The sequence below is a fragment of the Diabrotica virgifera genome, chromosome 7 (genome assembly GCF_917563875.1).
Source record: "Diabrotica virgifera virgifera chromosome 7, PGI_DIABVI_V3a".
NCBI lineage: Eukaryota > Metazoa > Arthropoda > Insecta > Coleoptera > Chrysomelidae > Diabrotica > Diabrotica virgifera.
In genome coordinates this window covers 122,396,930-122,417,210 of record NC_065449.1, presented here as the reverse complement: position 1 = coordinate 122,417,210, position 20,281 = coordinate 122,396,930, and the positions used below count along the sequence as shown (strand labels likewise).

Sequence of the window (20,281 nt, the reverse complement as noted above, 5' to 3'; positions counted from 1 at the left end):
TAAAACGGAGGCGATCGTGTCGTTACCGGCACCAGAAACCGTTAAACAACTTCTTTCGTTTATACAAACATGCTCGTCGTATAGGAGATTCATACCGAACTTCGCTCATATAGCCCGACCATTAACCAATCTCACCAAAAGGAAATCCATCTGGAAGTGGGGTGAGCAAGAAGGGAGAGCCTTCGATAGTCTTAAGATATGCCTGTCCACGTCACCTATTCTGAGACAAGCTGATGATGCTATCCCTTTTATAATTAAAACAGATGCTAGTGCCTACGCAATTGGAGCAGTTTTGGTCCAGGGGGAGAAGGAGGAAGAACATCCCATAGAATATGCAAGTCGCTTACTCACCAGTGCGGAAAGGAACTACTCGACGACGGAGCGAGAAGCCCTCGCCATCGTGTGGGCTGTAGCCAGGTTTAGGGGATATATAGAAGGCGCAGAAACCATTCTCATAACCGATCACCAGCCGCTTAGATGGTTAATGACACTAAAGACTCCCAGCGGTCGATTAGCAAGATGGAGCCTGCAGCTACAATCCTACAATCTAAAGATTCAGTACTCGCCTGGTAGAACTAATATTGTTGCCGACTTTCTATCTAGACCGCCATGTTCACAGCACACTGAAAACTGTAGCGTATGCAGCGTGCAGATCGACTTACCCGTACGAAGCGAAAAAGAGATCCGCGAGGAGCAATTGGTAGACGCCGAATTGAAAATCATAGTGAATGCATTAGAAAACATAGAGGATTTGGAGGCACACCAAAAATGGTTCAATCGAGAATACCTGTTGCATAGAGGCGTACTCTATCGATACAGTGAAGAACAGGAAGACGACGACGCCAGATTGGTAGTTCCCGAATCCCAGTGGAATAATATTTTACAAGCATACCATGACCATCCGACAGCAGGACATTATGGTGTTGAGAAGACCTTCCATAGAATCTCAAGACGGTACTACTGGCCGAAAATGATGCAGTGTATTACCAAACATGTTACCCACTGCCTAGACTGTCAAAGATATAAATTAGCCAACAGGAAACCCCTGGATTAATGCAAACATCCACAACTAACCAGAGATTTGAAGTACTAGCCATCGACTTATTCGGACCTCTGCCCACATCCAAAAAAAGCAAACGGTGGATTTTTATTGTAGAAGACACGGCAAGTCGCTGGGTGGAACTATTCTCGTTGACCGACGCAACCGCAGAAGCTTGTGCACAAGTCCTTTTGGAGGATATATTCCTGCGTTATGGTCTACCCCGCAGAATTTTAAGCGACAATGGGGTACAGTTCGTTTCGGCCGTAGTTCAGCAGCTTACATTTTGTTTGGGAATCAAACAGTCCTTTATTCCCATGTATCACGCCGAAGCTAATCCCGTTGAAAGAAAGAACCGAGACTTAAAGGTTCAACTTAGAATATTGGTTGGAAGAGAAAACACAACATGGTGTGAACACATACCCGCCATACGTTTTGCCTTAAATACAGCAAACTGCCAGAGCGCAGGCTATACTGCCGCCTACCTAATTTCGAACGCAAGCTCCGAACTGTGCAAGAAGTAACTAATGATTTAAGTGTCATAGTACAAAACGAAAACTTCGTTGCAGAGATTACCCCCAGGTTGCAGCAATTAGCAACCTCACTTAAGCTTGCACAGAGTATTACTGAAGAGCGTCAAGATCGTAATCAAGCATATGAAAATGCGAAACGACGGCCTGACCCAAAGTATAAACAAGGTGATAAGGTGTTACTACGCTGCCACTTCCTCAGCAATACGCAGCAGGGGTATTCTGCTAAACTTGCCCCTAGAAGGGACGGACCGTATGAAATCTTAAAGCAGCATGGGCCTACAAGTTATACAATCGTAGACCCCAGGGACAAGAGCACCCCACTAGGTGTATACCACTCTAGCGCCCTTACTCCATTTCAGGAGGGCGACACTATTACGGCTGAGCCCGTAAGGACACTACGTAAGCGAGGACGGCCCAAGAAACAGGGACCAGCTACCCATACTCCTACAGAGTCTTCTCGAGCTACTCTAACTACTGGCGACTCGTCGAGACGCCTTCCTCGCCAGAGGGGGAGACTGTAGCAACCCGAGCCGGCCCTGTCTTTCCACACCACGGCATGATCGACTGGTGTCGATTGTACCCGACCCCACTACCACATGGACTCGAGGTGGTGGTAGGTACTCGGAGAGAGGCCAGGGCATTTTCAGTCATTCGACAATTCAACATTCGAATCCAAGACGTTGAAAAGTGAAGACGTTTAATAAAGACTTTAACTCTCAACGTTTCTTTAAATTTCGATAACTTAATGTTTTTGTATTAAGATTTTAGACTCAATAAAGTTTTTATCATAACAATTACAGCATTCGATTCCATAGAACTCTGGGCCGTATTAGACGAAATCAATAACGCAAGGATTTATTCCAGATAGAGAATACTCCTAAAATACATATACGACAATGCAACTACGCAAATAAATTAATACGTTGGGATCCCGCGTATGAAAAAAAGTTGATTAATAGCAAGCTGAAAATTTGTTAGTAGCTTAAGGGTGTCTAGTAGGACAAACTTTGATATATGGGAACACTGGAACAGGGGAAGTTTTAATTGTGAAACAGGTTAAAAATTTGGAACGGTCAGACCACCAACACGGCACATGTATTTTGTCCGACAGAACAGACTTAAACTCTCCGAACAGAGATTAAACTCTCATGCAAAAATGAGACTGCTATTTATCACCAAATGGGCGTTTTAATGAGTGGAACATGTAGAATATGTCAAATGACAGGAATTATGACAGGTAATAAATAGCAGTCTGATTTTTGCATGAGAGTTTAATCTCTGTTCGGAGAGTTTAAGTCTATTCAAAATAAATATGCCGTCTTCGTGGTCTGACCGTTCCAAATTTTTAACCTGTTCCACAATTAAAACTGCCCCTGTTCCAGTTTTCCCTTTTATTAAAGTTTATCCGACTCGACACCCTTAAGCTATTAACAAATTTTCAGCTTGCTATTAATCAACTTTTTTTTCATACGCCGGACCCAGACCTATAAGCAGAAGGCCTAACAACAAGCAAAATAAGAACGGAAAGAGGTGTTAGACAGGGAGACACCATATCTCCAAAATTATTTACTCTTGCATTAGAAGATGTGTTCAAGAAGTAAACAACGTGAAATTTAATCGATGGCAGATTTTCAGTCACCCAAGATTTGCCGATGACGTAGTACTCATGAGCAACAATACAGAGGAACTGATCTGCATGCTGAAAAACTTAAACGAGAATCTGAGAAAATCGGTTTAAAAATGAATTTAAATAAAATAAAAGTGATGACAAATCAAAATACCACATTCGACTTAGATGGAAGTGAAATCGAAAGTGTTGAAGAGTATATATACCTAGGTCACACAATTAAATTAGGCAACCAGAATCAAACGGCAGAGATAACCAGAAGAATCCGAATAACTTGGACATGAGTAGGGAGACTCAGTGATGCGTTGAAAAACAAAAATGTACCAATAAATCTAGAGAAAAGACTATTCAACAGTTGTTGTATTATACCAGTTATGACTTATGGAATGGAGACCGTGACACTTAAGGTTCACACGCACCGAATCGGCATAGAGCGATCGGCTCGGACCGGTCGGCTCGGAACGCTACGATCGGCGGACTGTACCCGCGCACTGCCTCGGTCACCTCGGCGGCCTCGGTATCGGCAGTTTCGCACGTTTATTTTAATAAGTTACAGAGATCAGAACGAAGAGAACATTTAGTATGATTTTTAATTTCAAACGTATAATTATACATTTTTGTAATCAGTATTTCAAAAGCTATTAAATGAGGTGTCACATGATGTAAGTACCTTCCTATTAAAAAAATCAAAGTTATGACTGTCACCTAAAGAAGAATCGAGTAAAGTTCGAAACATGGATACTATAATATACTATGATCATTTTAAAAATCGACCTGTCCGAGCGTTTTGCTTATGTGCTAAAAATAAATAAGTTTATATTATAAATAAATAACACTTATTCCAGCGCACTGTATAAACTCTGTCGAAAAGCGATCCACATTTCGCAGGATATTCGATCATTCACCGAAACCGCTGTCAGGTTTCACGTGGGAATGGTATTCTCGTGAAACACGGAATACCACACAGCGCACATACATACCCACCAAATTTTCGTCCACCTGATGTGGACTTCCTGGCAGTTGACGTGCACATCCCCAACAATGAAACCCTCACGATAGTCTCTTACTACACACACCCGGATCAACCACTCAACAGGCATTTGCTAGAGTATTTTTCAACGCTCGGCAAGGCCGTGTTGATGGGCGATCTGAATTGTAGACATACACAGTTTGGTGATTACCGACAAAACCCAGAAGGCATCAGATTTTCTACTAGACCTTCCTATCTCACGAATCACCAACACTGAATACACGTTTCTGAACGCCACTGGGGCCTCTATTGTCGACCACATCCTGGTTACCAGTAACATTCTGGATCGGTTCAAGGATAGATGCCACATAGGCGACTCAATAACGTCAGACCACGTACCAATTCTTGTCAATACCAACATACTAATTCCAAAACAACCCAACCCTCCAAGAACTATAAGAGACTATCGTCACGCTAACTGGATTTAATTCCAAAATTTCATCACGCAAAATCTCCCTATGTTAGGCGAACTCGATACTAACGATAGTATCGACACCAGTGCAACAGAAATTGAGGACCTCATCACCGAGGCGATCACGCACGCAATCCCACTTAAACAAATAACCCATATATCTTCGGCACTTCCACAATACATCATAGCCAAAATCCAACAAAAAAGACGTCTTCTACGTCAATACAAGGCCAACAGAAATCCACTAATCAAAACAGAATACAACCGAATCTGCGCCAGGATAAAGAGAGAGATATCTGACCTAACGGCTCGCCGGTGGGAAGATTCTAACTCGAAACTGGACTACAGAGACGGAAGTAAATTCTGGCACAAACTCAAAGTCCTAACAAAACAAAAACTATCTCAACCATCTCATCTGTTGGTCAACAATCACATAGTCAATTACCCAGAGGGGAAAGCTGAAGCATTCATAAATTCGCTTCAAAACAACTTTCAAACTCCAGACAACCCGAACTTTTACCGCTTATTTAAACTCCACACAGAATACATAGTAAATGTTACTCTCAACTACCACGTTCCAGTCTATGATCCTATCATGGACCCCCTCACAAACAGGGAAACGGAGAGCTTTTGCCAAATAGGTAAAAACAGCGCTCCCGGACCTGATGGCATCAACCGAAGGTGCCTCAAAAAACTTCCAGAGAGTATCATCCCTCTTCTAACTAAAATATTCAATGCATGTCTCAAAAACAGCCACTTCCCTACTCCTTGGAAAGTGGCCAATGCCATCAGGCTTTTGAAAAAAGGCAAACCCCCCAACCGACGTGGAATCCTACAGACCAATCTCTTTAATAAACACTCTGGGTAAAGTTCTTGAGCTAATCCTAAAAGAAAGGCTCAATAACTTTCTCGAAAACCACAACATCATACCAAAATTCCAATACGGATTCCAGTCAGGTAAATCTACTCAACATGCATTAATAGATTTCACAACTAAAGTAACTCAAACCATCAACGATGGTTCATTCGCCATAGCCACATTCCTGGATGTGCAGAAGGCTTTCGATCAGGTCTGGCACGACGGACTTGTTCGAAAACTTCTGGACATCGGGCTACCATTACAATTTACCAAAATTGTACACTCATACTTCCACAACGGAACTGTCAGAGTAAAAATAAGCGATCAAAAGTCTACCCCCTTCACTCCACAAGCTGGAGTTCCCCAGGGTTCAGTCCTAGCACCACTGTTGTACATCATCTACAACAGCGATATCACAAACCAAAATATCCCAGGCACTCGGCTGTCTTTCTATGCAGACGACACGGCTCTACTCACGGCAACCTCTCGATACAACCCATTACTCAGCCACAGAAGAGCCCAGGCTCTGTTGGACGGGGTCGGGGACTGGTGTTGTAAGTGGAGAGTCACGCTGAACGCGAACAAAACAACAACAATTGTGTTTCGCGCCTCTTCTGTGTCACAAAGAATCATAAAAAATGACGACGACCAATATCCACTGATATTGTTGGGAGAAAGGCTTGTTCTTAGCCCGACTGCGACCTACTTGGGAGTACTGTTCACCAGGACTCTTAACTGGGACGCAGATCTAAAGGCAACTTTAGATAGGGTGAGGAATAGGGCCATACTTCTCAACCCTCTCTCTGGACGAATTGGCAAGACACACAAGAAGACTCTCATACACACTTACAAGACCTTTATTCGACCCGTCATTGAGTACAAATCATGCCTCTACTCTCTTTGCGCTAGAGCACAAAAAGAGAGGTTGTTGCGAGTGGAACGTAGAATCTTGCGTAGATGCAACTACGAGCACTGGAGATATCCCTCAAACGAAATCCATAACATCTCAAACATCCCCAAAATCAGTGAGAGAATAAACTCTCTGAACAGGAACTTCACAAGTAAAGTAATCAACGTTCCCCCCTCCGACACACAAGAATCTCTCAAATGTTCCTGTTCATCTTCCGACCACGTATTCTACCGAAAGCCCAAACGCAAAAAGATTCATCTACCGTCTGCTCTAATGCAAACATGCATTGACGAACTCCCAGGAGAATACGAAAACATACTCGAGGCTACCCCGTTAGCCTTCCGCACCCACCTATAACACATCCTCTTCCCTACCCCGAACAGGGAGAAGTTGGTTTTTTGCGGTTTCCCAACTTCATTGCACAATTATACCTGTTCGCCCCAAGAAAATAGCCGCAATTATTTTTATCACTCGAACGCTCACTGTCCACGCGGCGCTCAAAAGCCACCTCCTGACCGCCGACGAGGGACGCAGGTTCGCCTCTCGTTGTACAAGGGTTTCTAGGGAGACTGGTCGAGAGCAAAGGACGGACAGTACACGTAAATGTCTATGGAACCAACAACAACTCCATCAAACTTTCTTCTTTGTCGTCTTTTTAGCCTTCTGGACACCACCGTCCGGCCAAACCCAGGAACACCAGAAACAGCAGGACACGACACATGCCCCAGAGTGTTTTTTGGACTGTTTGCTTTTGCGGCCACTTTTTACATTCACTACAAACCCTGAAGAGGACAAAATCCTAAACGGGGACACCCATTGATAGCATTTCTACATAGCAATTTATTCTATACACGCAAATCAAACAATGAGAAGAAGAGCACTGTATAAGTACAATAAAATTGGCGCATTTTCAATTAATCAATTTTGAAGTATTAAGAGGATGGGTACGTATTTTCGGCTGCAATGCTATTCAAATGGGGATTCCTTTTTTTTTAATCCTGAGAAAACTAATAAGTATTTCTGAAAAATTTAAACGCAGAAGAAAAGATTACGTTAATAGTGAGGGCCGAAAGTCCCTGAGAACTTCTCTAATGTTTATTTTAATAAATTACAGAAGTGAAAAACTAAGAGAAAATTTAGTGTGATTTTTAATTTCAAATATCTCATTCAAAATTAACTTTTTATTTATTCTAAGGGACTTTCGGCCCTCGGTAATAATTTAGTCTTTCATTCTGCGTTTAAGTTTTTTAAAAGTATTTAGCAGTTTTTTCAGAATTCGAAAAAAATGGACACCATGTCTGTGGTAATATTTTCCAAATCTATCTTTGTCTTAAACGCACTCAGTCGAGTAGAATATTGTCAGCATATTGTCAGTCAGACAGTGACAATCAGTGACAATTTTAAATATTTGACATGGCATCGGGAATATTTTGAGTTGTCGATTAAAGAATATTGATATACATATTATAGTGTATTTGATAAATAATTGATTTAAGACGTGAACTTAATAAAAAGTTATTTATTGTGTATTATTTGTGGAAGATCTAAGCAGAGAATACATCACGATAATATATTCTGTGATCCAAGTATTTTGTTATTAAAGATATTCAAAATTGTAAGCTTTCCATAGTAACAATATATTATTAAAAAATCACTTTAACTCTTTTCCTCCTTTCTCGCTTGGGTATTAGTTTTTGTTGTACATAAAAATTATTAAAATCACTGAATACATAGTTAGTGAAAAAATTATCACATTTATTAACTGAATTAATAATTTGCAATTATACAAATAGCAGTTATCCAAGAACATTCAAAAGCCATCTCTTTAAGTTAATGATGACATTTTAAAGTAGAATGACATTCTAGTAATGTTTACATATCCATACCAGTGTGAATTTTACTCACATAAGTTGCCGTGTAAAGACAAAAACAGTAGGGATAGCCGTAAAATATTTGCGAATTATGTACCCATAGCCTTAATAGATAAATATATTAATTATGTATCTAGTACTACATTCCATTCTTTCACGGTTTTTGCTCTAAATTTTAAAGAACCGCTTGGATTGACATGAAATTTGGCATACGTATAGCTTACATGTCAAAGAAAAAAAGTGATATTGTGCCGATGTGTGCTTTTGCCCTGGGGGTGACTTTCACCCCCTATTGGGGATGAAAAAATATATGTCCAAAATAAGTCCGGAAATGGGTAAACTGACTAATTTTAAGTAACTTTTGTTCTATAGAGCTTTTTCGCCAAGTCAACACTTTTCGAGTTATTTGCGAGTGAATATGTTCATTTTTCAATAAAATAACCACATTTTTAGACGCTTTTTCGCAAATAACCCAAAAAGTAAGTATTTTGTCGAAAAAAACGTTCTTAGCAAAAATATAGCTTATAAAAAAGTAAAAAAAGGTGTACGCGTTAGGTCTCTGGATCTCGTAGAACCGGAGTTATAGCCAATGAAAAATAGATTCATATTCACCAATTTTCAAATAGAATGTTTCGACGTGAAATATCAAAAAAATTAAGCAGGTTTTGGGGAAAACCCATTATAAGTTTTTTATATTGTTTAAAAAAGCTATATTTTTGCTTTTACAAAAAGTTTCTAGCGTTAAAGTTAAGCAAGTTACGCTCAAAATAAAGTTGGTCCCTTTTGTTTTTTCAAAAAAAAAAAAAAAATCGGGAAGACCACCCTCTAATTAGCAACTTAAATGAAATTAATCGTTACCGCTCCACAAATTATTTTACTTATGTTATGTTTATATGATCTGTAAGTTTCATCGATTCAAAGTGCTTATTTTTGAACAAATTTGGTTTCAAAGTAAAATTTTTAAAATTTTAAATTTTGAAAAATATGCTTTTTTTCAAAATAACTTAAAAATTGTTAGAGATACCAAAAATCTCGAAAAACAAAAAAAAGTCAGATTTGCTTTTCTGAATATCATGTATTTTTTTGTTTTTCTGTTAGACAAAAATTGATTAAGATTTGGTGTTTCTAAATTTGCATACATTCGTGATCAGTGACTCGTTCAACCTCTTTTAACTACAGCCCTTTCAATAATAAGGACTTTGAACCGATGAAACTTACAGATCATATAAACAATATATACACGATTCAAGAAACTTGTGAAGTCGTAACGATTAAGTTCATTTAAGATACTAATTAGGGGGTGATTTTCTCGATTTTTTTACCAAAACCAAAAGGGACTAACTTTATTTTGAGCGTAACTTATTTAATTTTGATGCTAGAAATTTTTTTGTAAAACAAAAATAAAGCTTTTTTTAAACACTTTAAATAAGTTGTAATGAGTTTTCCCCGAAATGTGCTTCATTTTAGGTTATTTTACGTTAAAATATTCAATTTGGAATTTGACGAATATGAACCTATTTTATTAGCTATAACTCTGCTTCTACTAGGTGTAGAGACGTGATATATACACCATTTTTTAAAAAATTTTGCAGGCTATATTTTTGCTAATAATGTTTTTTCGAAAAAATACTTACTATTTGAGTTATTTGCGAAAAACCGTCTAAAAGCGTGGTTATTTTGTTGAAAAATGAACATATTCACTGCCACATAACCCGAAAAGTATTGACTTAGTGAAAAAACTCTATAAAACAAAAGTTTCTTAAAATTAGCCAGTTTATCCATTTCCTGACTTTCTTTGGACGAATATTTTTTCACCCCTAAGAGGGGGTGAAAACCATTCCCAGGGCAAAAGCACATATCGGCACAATATCACTTTTTTTCTTTGACTTGTTAGCTATGTGTATGTCCGTTAAGATAGGCAAAATGCCCTCACTCCCAGAATTCAATTTTATAATTTTTTTTACGTTCTATGCAACTAAAAAATGAGATAACGCGGATTTTTAGCTCGCCACCCCCCTTACCCCTCCCCCACAGCCAAAAACGTAGATTTTTAGATTTAATTTTTTTTTAGTTGGGTTGCAATCGATTTAAAAATTTCAAAAAATTCACACGTGTATCTGAGGCTTTTACAAAACATGTCTATTTTTTATGGACCCGTAGGTCGAGTGTACATAACCTCAAATTTTTTTTTAACTTTTTAAAACCTATAACTTTTTTTTGGAGGGGGCTACAGGTCCAGTTTTTTTTGCATTTTGTGTATTTTATCAAAATCTATCTCTCTGATTTTTTTCAGATTTTTCCGTTAGGTGCGCCATCTTGAAAAATCAGGAAAACTGTATTTTTAGGGGGTTTTTAGGGATTTTCTCCATTTTATAGACTGCAACATAGATCAACTGAAGGTTTTTTTAATAGATTATGTATAATTTGAAATAACTATTTTAGGATTATCAAAAATTGGGCAAACCACCTTTAAACCCCCCCAAAAACCATGTTTTTTTAAGTTATGTAAGGGTTTTTGCGGGCTTAATGATATTTTTTGAAATCGATACAGCCTGAATATTTTTTTTCATTTTTTTACGTTATATGTGATTAAAAAATAAGACTAATCGCATTTTTAGCCCACCACCCCCCTCCCCTGCCCCCACAAAAACGTCAATTTTTCTATTTTTTTTTTTGTTTAGTAAAGTTGCAATTAATTTAAAAATTTTATGAGGCTTCTAAAAAACATATCTATTTTTTTAGACCCGTAGGTCGAGTGTACAATACATATAACCTTTTATAACGAATACATATACACTTTGAGTTGGTCACTTTATGACTTTCATAATAATAATTTTTAATCGAGTTAAAGCCTTGAAAATGGCTATTTTCGCGTTTTTCAAATTTTAAATTGCATGTAACTCGACAACAGTCAATTTTATAGAAAAATCACAAGAGGCCTTTTTTGCTCAGGTTGATCCAGAGAATCTAAAACAAATTTGTCCTAAGTGAAAAAATTGATTTTTTGAATTCGTTTAAAAAATTGTTTAAACAATTTTCCGACCGCGGTACTGCCTTTCACCTTGTGGATTTGTTATAAGGACCTGTTTTTGAGCAAGTTTGTGCAAAAAAATGAATCGGAATAATTTACCTAATGGGGACAAGCATACAGCATGGACTATTTGCATTATGAGCCAAACGAAGATGGTTTGGAAAACATTAAACGATAGATACTGTTGTAGATGTGAGTTGCGGAAACGGCAAAATAACCATAGGCTGTTGTTCGCATGTAGCTGCCATAATATGATATTTATCGCATGGAAGATATTTTACAAAAATCATCAAGCCAGCAGAATATCTTACAAAACTCTTTGACAATACAGATGTTATACCTGTAATAGACGAAGACAGCGATGAAGACTTTAGAACTGTAAAGTGTAATACCAACGAATATACTCTCCGAATACGCTAAGGGTATATACGAAGCTATATATTCTTTGGTAATACATTCTTTATTCTTTTTATGGTGTTTTACGTGGCAGTAAACGTGAAGCAAAATGACGTTTTAATAGGCAGAGCAGAGATATAGGTTATGTTGATGGTACAAGCACATATTTGAATAATTAGAATATGTATAATGTAAGGTAATATTAGGGTACCTACTAAATACAAACTAATGAACAAAGAACAAAATGTTTTGATTCACAAAACGACAAGAAGTATGATATATTAAAATAATGTATTTTTCTTAAATTGATTATTCTGTTTTATTTTGGTTTTTTGTATCCTACCTAAAAGATATCACAATGACATATTTACTTTATACAAAAATATTGCAAAAATTTGAAATTATTTTGTTAAATGTAGTTTACTTGAGGACAAACTGAGCAACAGATATACTGAGAAAAAAAAATTAAAACGAAAAAATGATGATTTATTGGGCAGGTTGAGAGGGAGGAGGGCTAAAATTGAGCTAAGGCTTATTTTTAAACACATCAAACGTAAAAAAAAACGAAAAAAAGAATATTCAGGCTGTATTTATCTCAAAAAATATTAAGCCTGGATCCCGCGTACCAAAAAAAGTTGATTAATAGCAAGCTGAAAATATGTTAATAGTTTAATGGTATCTAGTCGGACAAACTTTGACGTAGGTATGGAAACAGGGGAAGTTTTAATTGTAAAACGTAATTTTAATTGTGGAACGTGTCATCCTGGCAAGTTTATGATTGTGAAAACTAGCAGGTGGTTTTTAAGTTTATTCAATAGCAAATTATATAAAATATACCTAAAAACTCAGTTATTTCAAATTATTCATACATAACCTATAAAAAAAACCTTGAGTTAATCTATTTTGAAGTATATAAAATGGAGAAAATCCCTAAAAAGCACCGAACAAATCAGTTTTGCGGATTTTTGAAGATGGCGCACCTTACGGAAAAATCTGAAAAAGTCAGAAATATAGTTTTTGATAAAATACACAAAACACAAAAAATAGACATGCAGCCATCACCAAAAAAATATACGTACCTATTAAAAACAGAAAAAAAAGAGGTTATAATATGTACACTCGACCTTCGGGTCCATAAAAATAGATGATCTGTAAAAGCCTCAGCTTGTGCGTGTGAATTTTTTGTAAATTATAATTTAATAATTATCAATTATTAAATTTACACAATTTAACTAAAAAAATGACCATTTAGAATAGTTAATTACAAAAATGCCACAAAGAAATAGCTTCAGAATAACATTTGTAATTGCAAACCAACTTAAAAAAAAATAAAATCGAAAAATTGACATTTTTGGCTGTGGGGGAGGGGGAATAGGGGAAGTGGGCTAAAATTACAGTGACTCCTATTTTTTAAAATCATATAGAACGTAAAAAAAATTAAAAAAATATTCAGTCTGTATCGACCACAAAAAATATAATTAGACCCGCAAAAATCCTTACAAAACTTAAAAAAAAACATGGATTTTGGGGGGTTTAAAAGTGTTTCGCCCAACTTTTGAATATCCTAATATACTCAATTATTTTAAATTATACATAATCTATTAATAAAACCTTGAGTTGATCTATGTTGCAGTCTATAAAATGGAGAAAATCCCCAAAAACCCCCTAAAAAAACAGTTTTCTTGATTTTTCAAGATGGCGCACCTGACAGAAAAATCTGAAAAAAATCAGATACATAGCTTTTGATAAAATACACAAAATGCAAAAAAAATTGGACCTGTAGCCCTCTCCGAAAAAAAGTTATAGGTTTTAAAAAAGTTAAAAAAAAATTTGAGGTTATGTACACTCGACCCATGGGTCCATAAAAAATGGACATGTTTTGTGAAAGCCTCAGCTACACGTGTGAATTTTTTGAAATTTTTAAATCAATTGCAACCCAACTAAAAAAAATTAATTCTAAAAATCTACGTTTTTGGCTGTGGGGGGAGGGGTAAGGGGGGTGGCGAGCTAAAAATCCGCGTTATCTTATTTTTTAGTTGCATAGAAAGTAAAAAAATTAATAAAATTGAATTCTGGGAGTGAGGGCATTTTGCCTATCTTAACGGGGGGTACCCTTTCATGTCAATCCAAGCGGTTCTTTAAAATTTAGAGATTTTGCAATAATTTACCGTTAAAGAACGGACTACTAAGGGAACATCCATAAACTGGAAAAAGGGGAAGGGGGACTATTACGACGGTGTAAGTACGTCGTATATTTTTATTATTTGTGGAATTGTTTAATATATTTAAATTTAATTTAGAAAGGTTCACGAGTATAGTTAATAGTTATACCCTATTTTAGAATAAAAAAGAATTTGTATTACTTTCATCGCATACGTTTATTGCGTTTCGTATTTCCTTGTTATCAGTCACAGTCATAATGTTACCATATTATAGAACTTTTGTACCGAATACCAAACAATAAGACATTGTTCCTGAGTTTAAACAAACGGTTCTATAAAGAAAAACGTCTGACATCAATAAATATTAAACTCCTCTCCATTTATTTACTGAATATTCTGTGTGAAACAATTCTTAAAAGAATGAATAGAAATAAGATATTCTATTTAGTTAGCACATTGTATTTATTCTTATGAAAGAAATGGCGTTGAAATCAAAACAACATAAGTATCAAGATTTATATGATGCAGTTAATAAAGCATAGAAATTCCGATAATAAAAGTGTTGTCTTTTGTCCAAATAAAGTTAAAGAGTTGTGCAGTGAATTAAGAAAAAAATTACGCGGATATTAATGAGTTACATCATAATACTGATTTGAATACGTTCGTAATTAAAGTTTTCGAGTTAACTTTAAAATTAAAAAATCCAGAAATAACATGAAATTATAAAAAAACACTTAGGATGGAAGGGAGGGAGTTTATAAAAAACTACAAAATTTTTACGACGCCGACGCAGTTTATGGATTTTCCCTAAGCATAATATTAAAATTAAGGAAATATATTTTAAATTTAAAATAATATTAGGATAAATATGTGCTGAAATAAATATTTATTATTTACCGGAGAGTCCTGTTTTTTTCGCTATCTCACCCCAAGCGTTTTCTTTTCTATTGGTGTCATGATAATATATATTTTGGGGATCATATAATATTACATATTCCCGCACACTTTCTATCAGAAGTTCGTCAGCCAAAGTGCGTTTCTTAAAAATTATACACGTGTGCCTTGCAATGCATAAAATACTATTAAAAACATACACAACAGCGCCAACGGCATCGGATCATTTGGCGGGTTTTGCCTCTGCTATTATTCTCCGCCGAAGCCGAAGCGATCTGGGAGTCAATTCTCGAGAACGATCGTTCGCTGAACGTATACGTTCGTGACGTAATGAGCGAACGTTTCTAAAAAATGCAATTCTGGAGGAATGAATCTTGAACGATTCGTTCGAAATCATCGCTCAAAGTGATCGTTCGACAACGAGTGGTCTTCATCAAACGTTCGATAAAAGTAACAGCGTTCTTTTTAACCTTAACTCTGTTTTTTGTTGTAAATAAGATTTTGGGAAAATTAATGTGGAAGATTTGATATTAGAAAATATGATGAGTGTTGTGAGGGAAGCTGAAATTTTAGTGGAAGAAAGTTTTAGTGGCCGCGAAAGACGTTTTTATGATAGATTTAGGTTAGATTCCTGGTAATTTTACATTCTTTCAAAAATTGATTGGTACAGTAAATAAGTTATTTTTAGATAGGTATAATATACCTATAATATACACATTTTGGTAGTTGTATTGATTCCAAATAAGTTCATCATGTGTAGCGCCTGGATAACGTGTATTGTGTGTTTACATTCATTATCTTATAATTAATACATAATATGTATAATATGTGTAGCGCCTGGATAACGTGTATTGTGTGTTTACATTCATTATCTTATAATTAATACATATTATGTATTAATTATAAGATAATGAATGTAAACACACAATACACGTTATCCAGGCGCTACACATGATGAACTTATTTGGAATCAATACAACTACCAAAATGTGCCACGAAATCTTTTTTTAAGATCAAGGTCATTTTACCTATTAGGTCAGAATTTATTTATAATATATCACAAGGTATGGCCTGAGAATTGACCCTGAATTAGTACAATAAGATTTAATTAGTACTGTTATATTATTATGAATTATTTTCACTATTAAAGAAATAAATTGAAAATTTACTGGCTTTTACTAATTATTAAACTGAAATCATTTTCCATTTTCATAATGTACCTAATGTATTTCAATATTGGTGAATGAATGTGAAAAATCAGGTTTTAAATAAACACCGAAACAGTTTTATCACATGGAACACTAACTTTTCAATAATATTTACCACGATGCCAAATCTATAGATCTGTTAAAATGAGCGAATACGTTCATCGGAGCGAGTAGTTAAAAATATCCTCGAGAATTAACATTGCCGGAACTATACGTTCAATTTCATTCGTTCGTGAGCGTGTACGCTTAGGGAACGATAATTCTCGAGAATTGACTCCCTGACCGTTCCAAGTGGAACGTTGGTAAGCGGTGCGCGGTGGCTCATTTATTTCCATGTATAGCAAAATCTGCCGATTGCTCTTAGCCGATCCGATCGCTCTATGCCGATTCGGTGCGCGGCCTGCTTTACAGAGCTATCAGCCAATAGATTAAGAACAGAGAGCAATCGAACGAGCTATGTTGGGAGTATCTCTGAGAGAACATATACGAAACGAGGACGTGCGAAGCAAGACGAAGGTGGAAGATGTAATTGAAAGAATTGCGCAAATGAAATAGAGCATGGTAGGACACGTGGCTCGGCAAAACAACAACAGGTGTACGAGGAACATTGAACATTGGAGACCACGCGAACACAGTCGTAGTAGAGGAAGACCACAAAAACGATGGCTCGATGACATTAAAGCTAAAGTAGGGAGAGACTAGTACCAAATTGCACAAAACAGAGAAGAGTGGAGAGCTTATGGAGAGGCATCCAGGAGTGGATGCAAACAAACTGAAGAAGAAGAAGAAGAAGGTTGCGTTCTTTTAGTGTTTTGTTGCAAATCATAATTCACAGCCCACATATCGTTTTTAAAAAAATTCTTTTAACTACTGTTGAAAAAAAAATTACAAAATTAATTAAGGGTGGAATTTAATTAATTACTTTTTTGAATATAAAAACTAAGTTTTCAATACTAATAGAATTCATAATTACAAAAATAGATATCTTCCCTTAATAGGTCTGGATCCCGCGTATGAAAAAAAAGTTGATTAATAGCAAGCTGAAAATTTGTTATTAGCTTAAGGGTGTCTAGTCGGACAAACATTAATATATGGGAACACTGGAAAAGGAAAAGTTTTACCTGTGGAACAGGTTAAAAATTTGGAACGGTCAGACCACGAAAACGGCACATGTATTTTGTCCGACAGAACAGACTTAAACTCTCCGAACAGAGATTAAACTCTCATGCAAAAATTAGACTGCTATTTATCACCAAATGGGCGTTTAAATGAGTGGAACATGTAGAATATGTCAAATGACAGGAATTATGACAGGTAATAAATAGAAGTCTGATTTTTGCATGAGAGTTTAATCTCTGTTCGGAGAGTTTATGTCTGTTCTGTCGGATAAAATAAATGTGCCATTTTCGTGTTCTGACCGTTCCAAATTTTTAACCTGTTCCACAGTTAAAACTGCCCCTGTTACAGTGTTCCCATATATCAAAGTTTATCCGATGAGACACCCTTAAGCTATTAACAAATTTTCAGCTTGCTATTAATCAACTTTTTTTTCATACGCGGGATCCAGACCTATAATTATAATTCATTTGCTTATAAATTCAAAGGGTAATGTTATAATAATTCGTCTGATTAAATGCTTAATGGGCGGTATAATGTAATTGGAATAGACAATCGACTTTCGACAAACGTATTTGATTAGTCTGACCATTATTCGTAATAATCAATCCCATCAAATCGCCAGACAACTAAACTTTTTTACGCTCAATGTTCTAGCGTGACCATCAAGTTTATTGGAAGAGCCTATCTATCATTCTGATTCAGCCAGTTTGTCCACTTGCTGCTGACGCCCATGTCCTTGTTAAAACTTGACTGTTAATTAATTGTTCATTTTGTTTGCCCGACAAATGATTTTTGCCTAACTGCGTGCGTGTTAATAGTTTATTTCCACGAAATTCGAGAATTCCAGATAAGCACTTGATGGTATTATTTACCATTTCCATTGTTCTTTTGGACATGGACACGAAATTGTATCCGTGTAACGACTAATTAAGGTTATGGGGTTTAAAAAGCATTTAATTGATTATTTGTGTGAGCTAAACATGTGTAGGTATGTGTATCCGACGATAATTCTAAAGCAAGTGTAGCTAAAAATATTTTTACTCGGTTAATCAATAAATAAAATGTGATGTTAATTAAGTTTCTTTAACTTCGCCTTTTATCGGTTAAATGTTAATTAATTAGTATTGTTGGTTTGAAAAGTGTAAAAAGTAATACATATAGAAGTTTAAGTTTTAAAATATATATTTTTTTTGTATTTGTAGTCTGCACTGTCTACACCATCTTTAGTTTTGTCCTAGTTTAGCATCATACATGTCTTGTTTTTCTCTATAAAGACATGTACCTACCATTCTCTTCTTCTTAGATTTGGAAGAAACCATCGCCATATCTCTGCTGAATACAAACATTAAGGTTTGATCAGCACATTAGATTCAACGGTAGTGGAGTGTCTAGTTTATCCTTCAAACAAGTTCCTAAAATAGTCAAATTGTACAGTCGGTTCGCTAAACTCAGACGCAACTAGCTAGTGATTTTAGTAGATAATTTTTTTGTTTTTTGCCAATTTTACCACAAATTGGCAAATGTACTAACTATTTAGTAATTATTTTTTGCCAATTTTACTAAATTGGCAAAATTACTTACTAAAATCATTAGCCAGTTGTGTCTGAGTTTAGCGAACCGACTATATATACCTACTGTGCCAGGTTATATTATGTTTATTGTGCCTATAAAAGGTTATCTGTTGTGATCTCTGGATCTCTCTTCAACTTTCATGATCATGGTCCATCAAATTTTTCACTACACGATAACCACGGTTCTGTCCTACTAGGTGTACTACTGGTGTACTCAGTACACCACCTGGAGCCTTTCCAGTGTAAGCTTGATTGTTTCACAGATATGAAGATTTTATTTCAGCGTCAGCGTCTGTCCAAATATTGATAAAGTATCTTCCTGGTTATAGAATAGGTTTATACTTTCGAGATACAGACAACTAATGCCTAATATAATATTATGAAAACACAACTATTATTCTTCTGGTAGCACTACAACCCGGGGTGGTGACTACACAACTCGCTTCCATCTCGAACGGTAGTCCATGATAGTTGAGTCAGTGGGTAGCCCCATTGTTCTTAGATCTGAACATATATCTCTCCATCGCATTCGTGGGCATCCTAAGGGTCTTCTCCCTGTGGGGGCTTCCTACCAGATCAGTTTGGCACGGCGGTTCTTAGGGAGTCTATGGACATGGCCAGCCCATCTTAGACGCTGAGATTTAATTTCTTGGACTAAGTCGCTTGCCTTACATATCTGCTTGACCTCAGCATTTGTTCTCATTCGGTATTGGTTGCTATTAGGGTCGTGATAAGTTCCAAAGATTATTTTGAGGATTTTTGTCTCAAAATATCTAAGTTTTCGTTCAATTGCTTTGGTCAGAGTCTACGTCTCACTATATAATAAGCACCGGTCAAATCACTGTTTTATATATTCTGATCTTTGATCCTCGTGTTAGGCTCTTAGATTTAATAGTATTGTGGAGGATATACATACACCTGTTTGCTGCCTGAATTCTCCCTTTAACCTCTTCCGCGATATCTTTATCTGCAGTGATTGTTTCTCCGAGGTATTTGAAACGCTCCACTCTTTCAACGCAACTATGGTAGTACGAAAATACAAATCCCATCGCTATTAAGAGAGGAGCTAGAGGTATCACCAAAACACGTTAATCTAGCAATCTAGCACTAGAAGTCGTCTTCAAAACTACATGTTGGCATATATGAGATGGGTAGATAACATAAAAATAACAGTCTGAACAAATTAGAATTATGTTGCTCAGGATAAAGATCGATGGAAAGATTTGGGAGAGGCATATGTCCAAGACTTAGAAGGAGAATAAAAATCGACCTGGTTTGGACTGAATATAATATATTGTCTAAATGAACATCTCTTCTAAATGATTCTGTTTTTTTTTTCATATTTCATTCGTAAGATGTTCGTAAGGCTCAAATGTTTTTACACAATTACTTATTGCAGCAAGTTGATCCTGGGTTTTACCAACAGCTCTTCTTATTTTATCATCATATCTAATAAAAGCGGATAGCTTCTGTAATATGTTTAATGAAAAAGAAGGTATAAAAAACGAGCGTCGAAAAGATGTATCAGAATATCACATTTCTTTGGTGGACTCTTTTTTGCATATCTACTGCTTTCAAAAGTATTCTTGTTAAAAGAGCCTAGTTCATAATTTTCAAGT

The 20,281-nt window shown here is 36.1% G+C and overlaps 1 protein-coding gene across 1 annotated transcript in view; it reads left to right on the top strand.

Annotated features, from left to right (window-relative positions):
- The window catches only part of LOC114336885 (glutamate receptor 1), a 726,710-nt gene that overhangs the window by 434,191 nt on the left and 272,238 nt on the right, over positions 1 to 20,281 (top strand). The gene's annotated exons all lie outside the window — the stretch shown is intronic.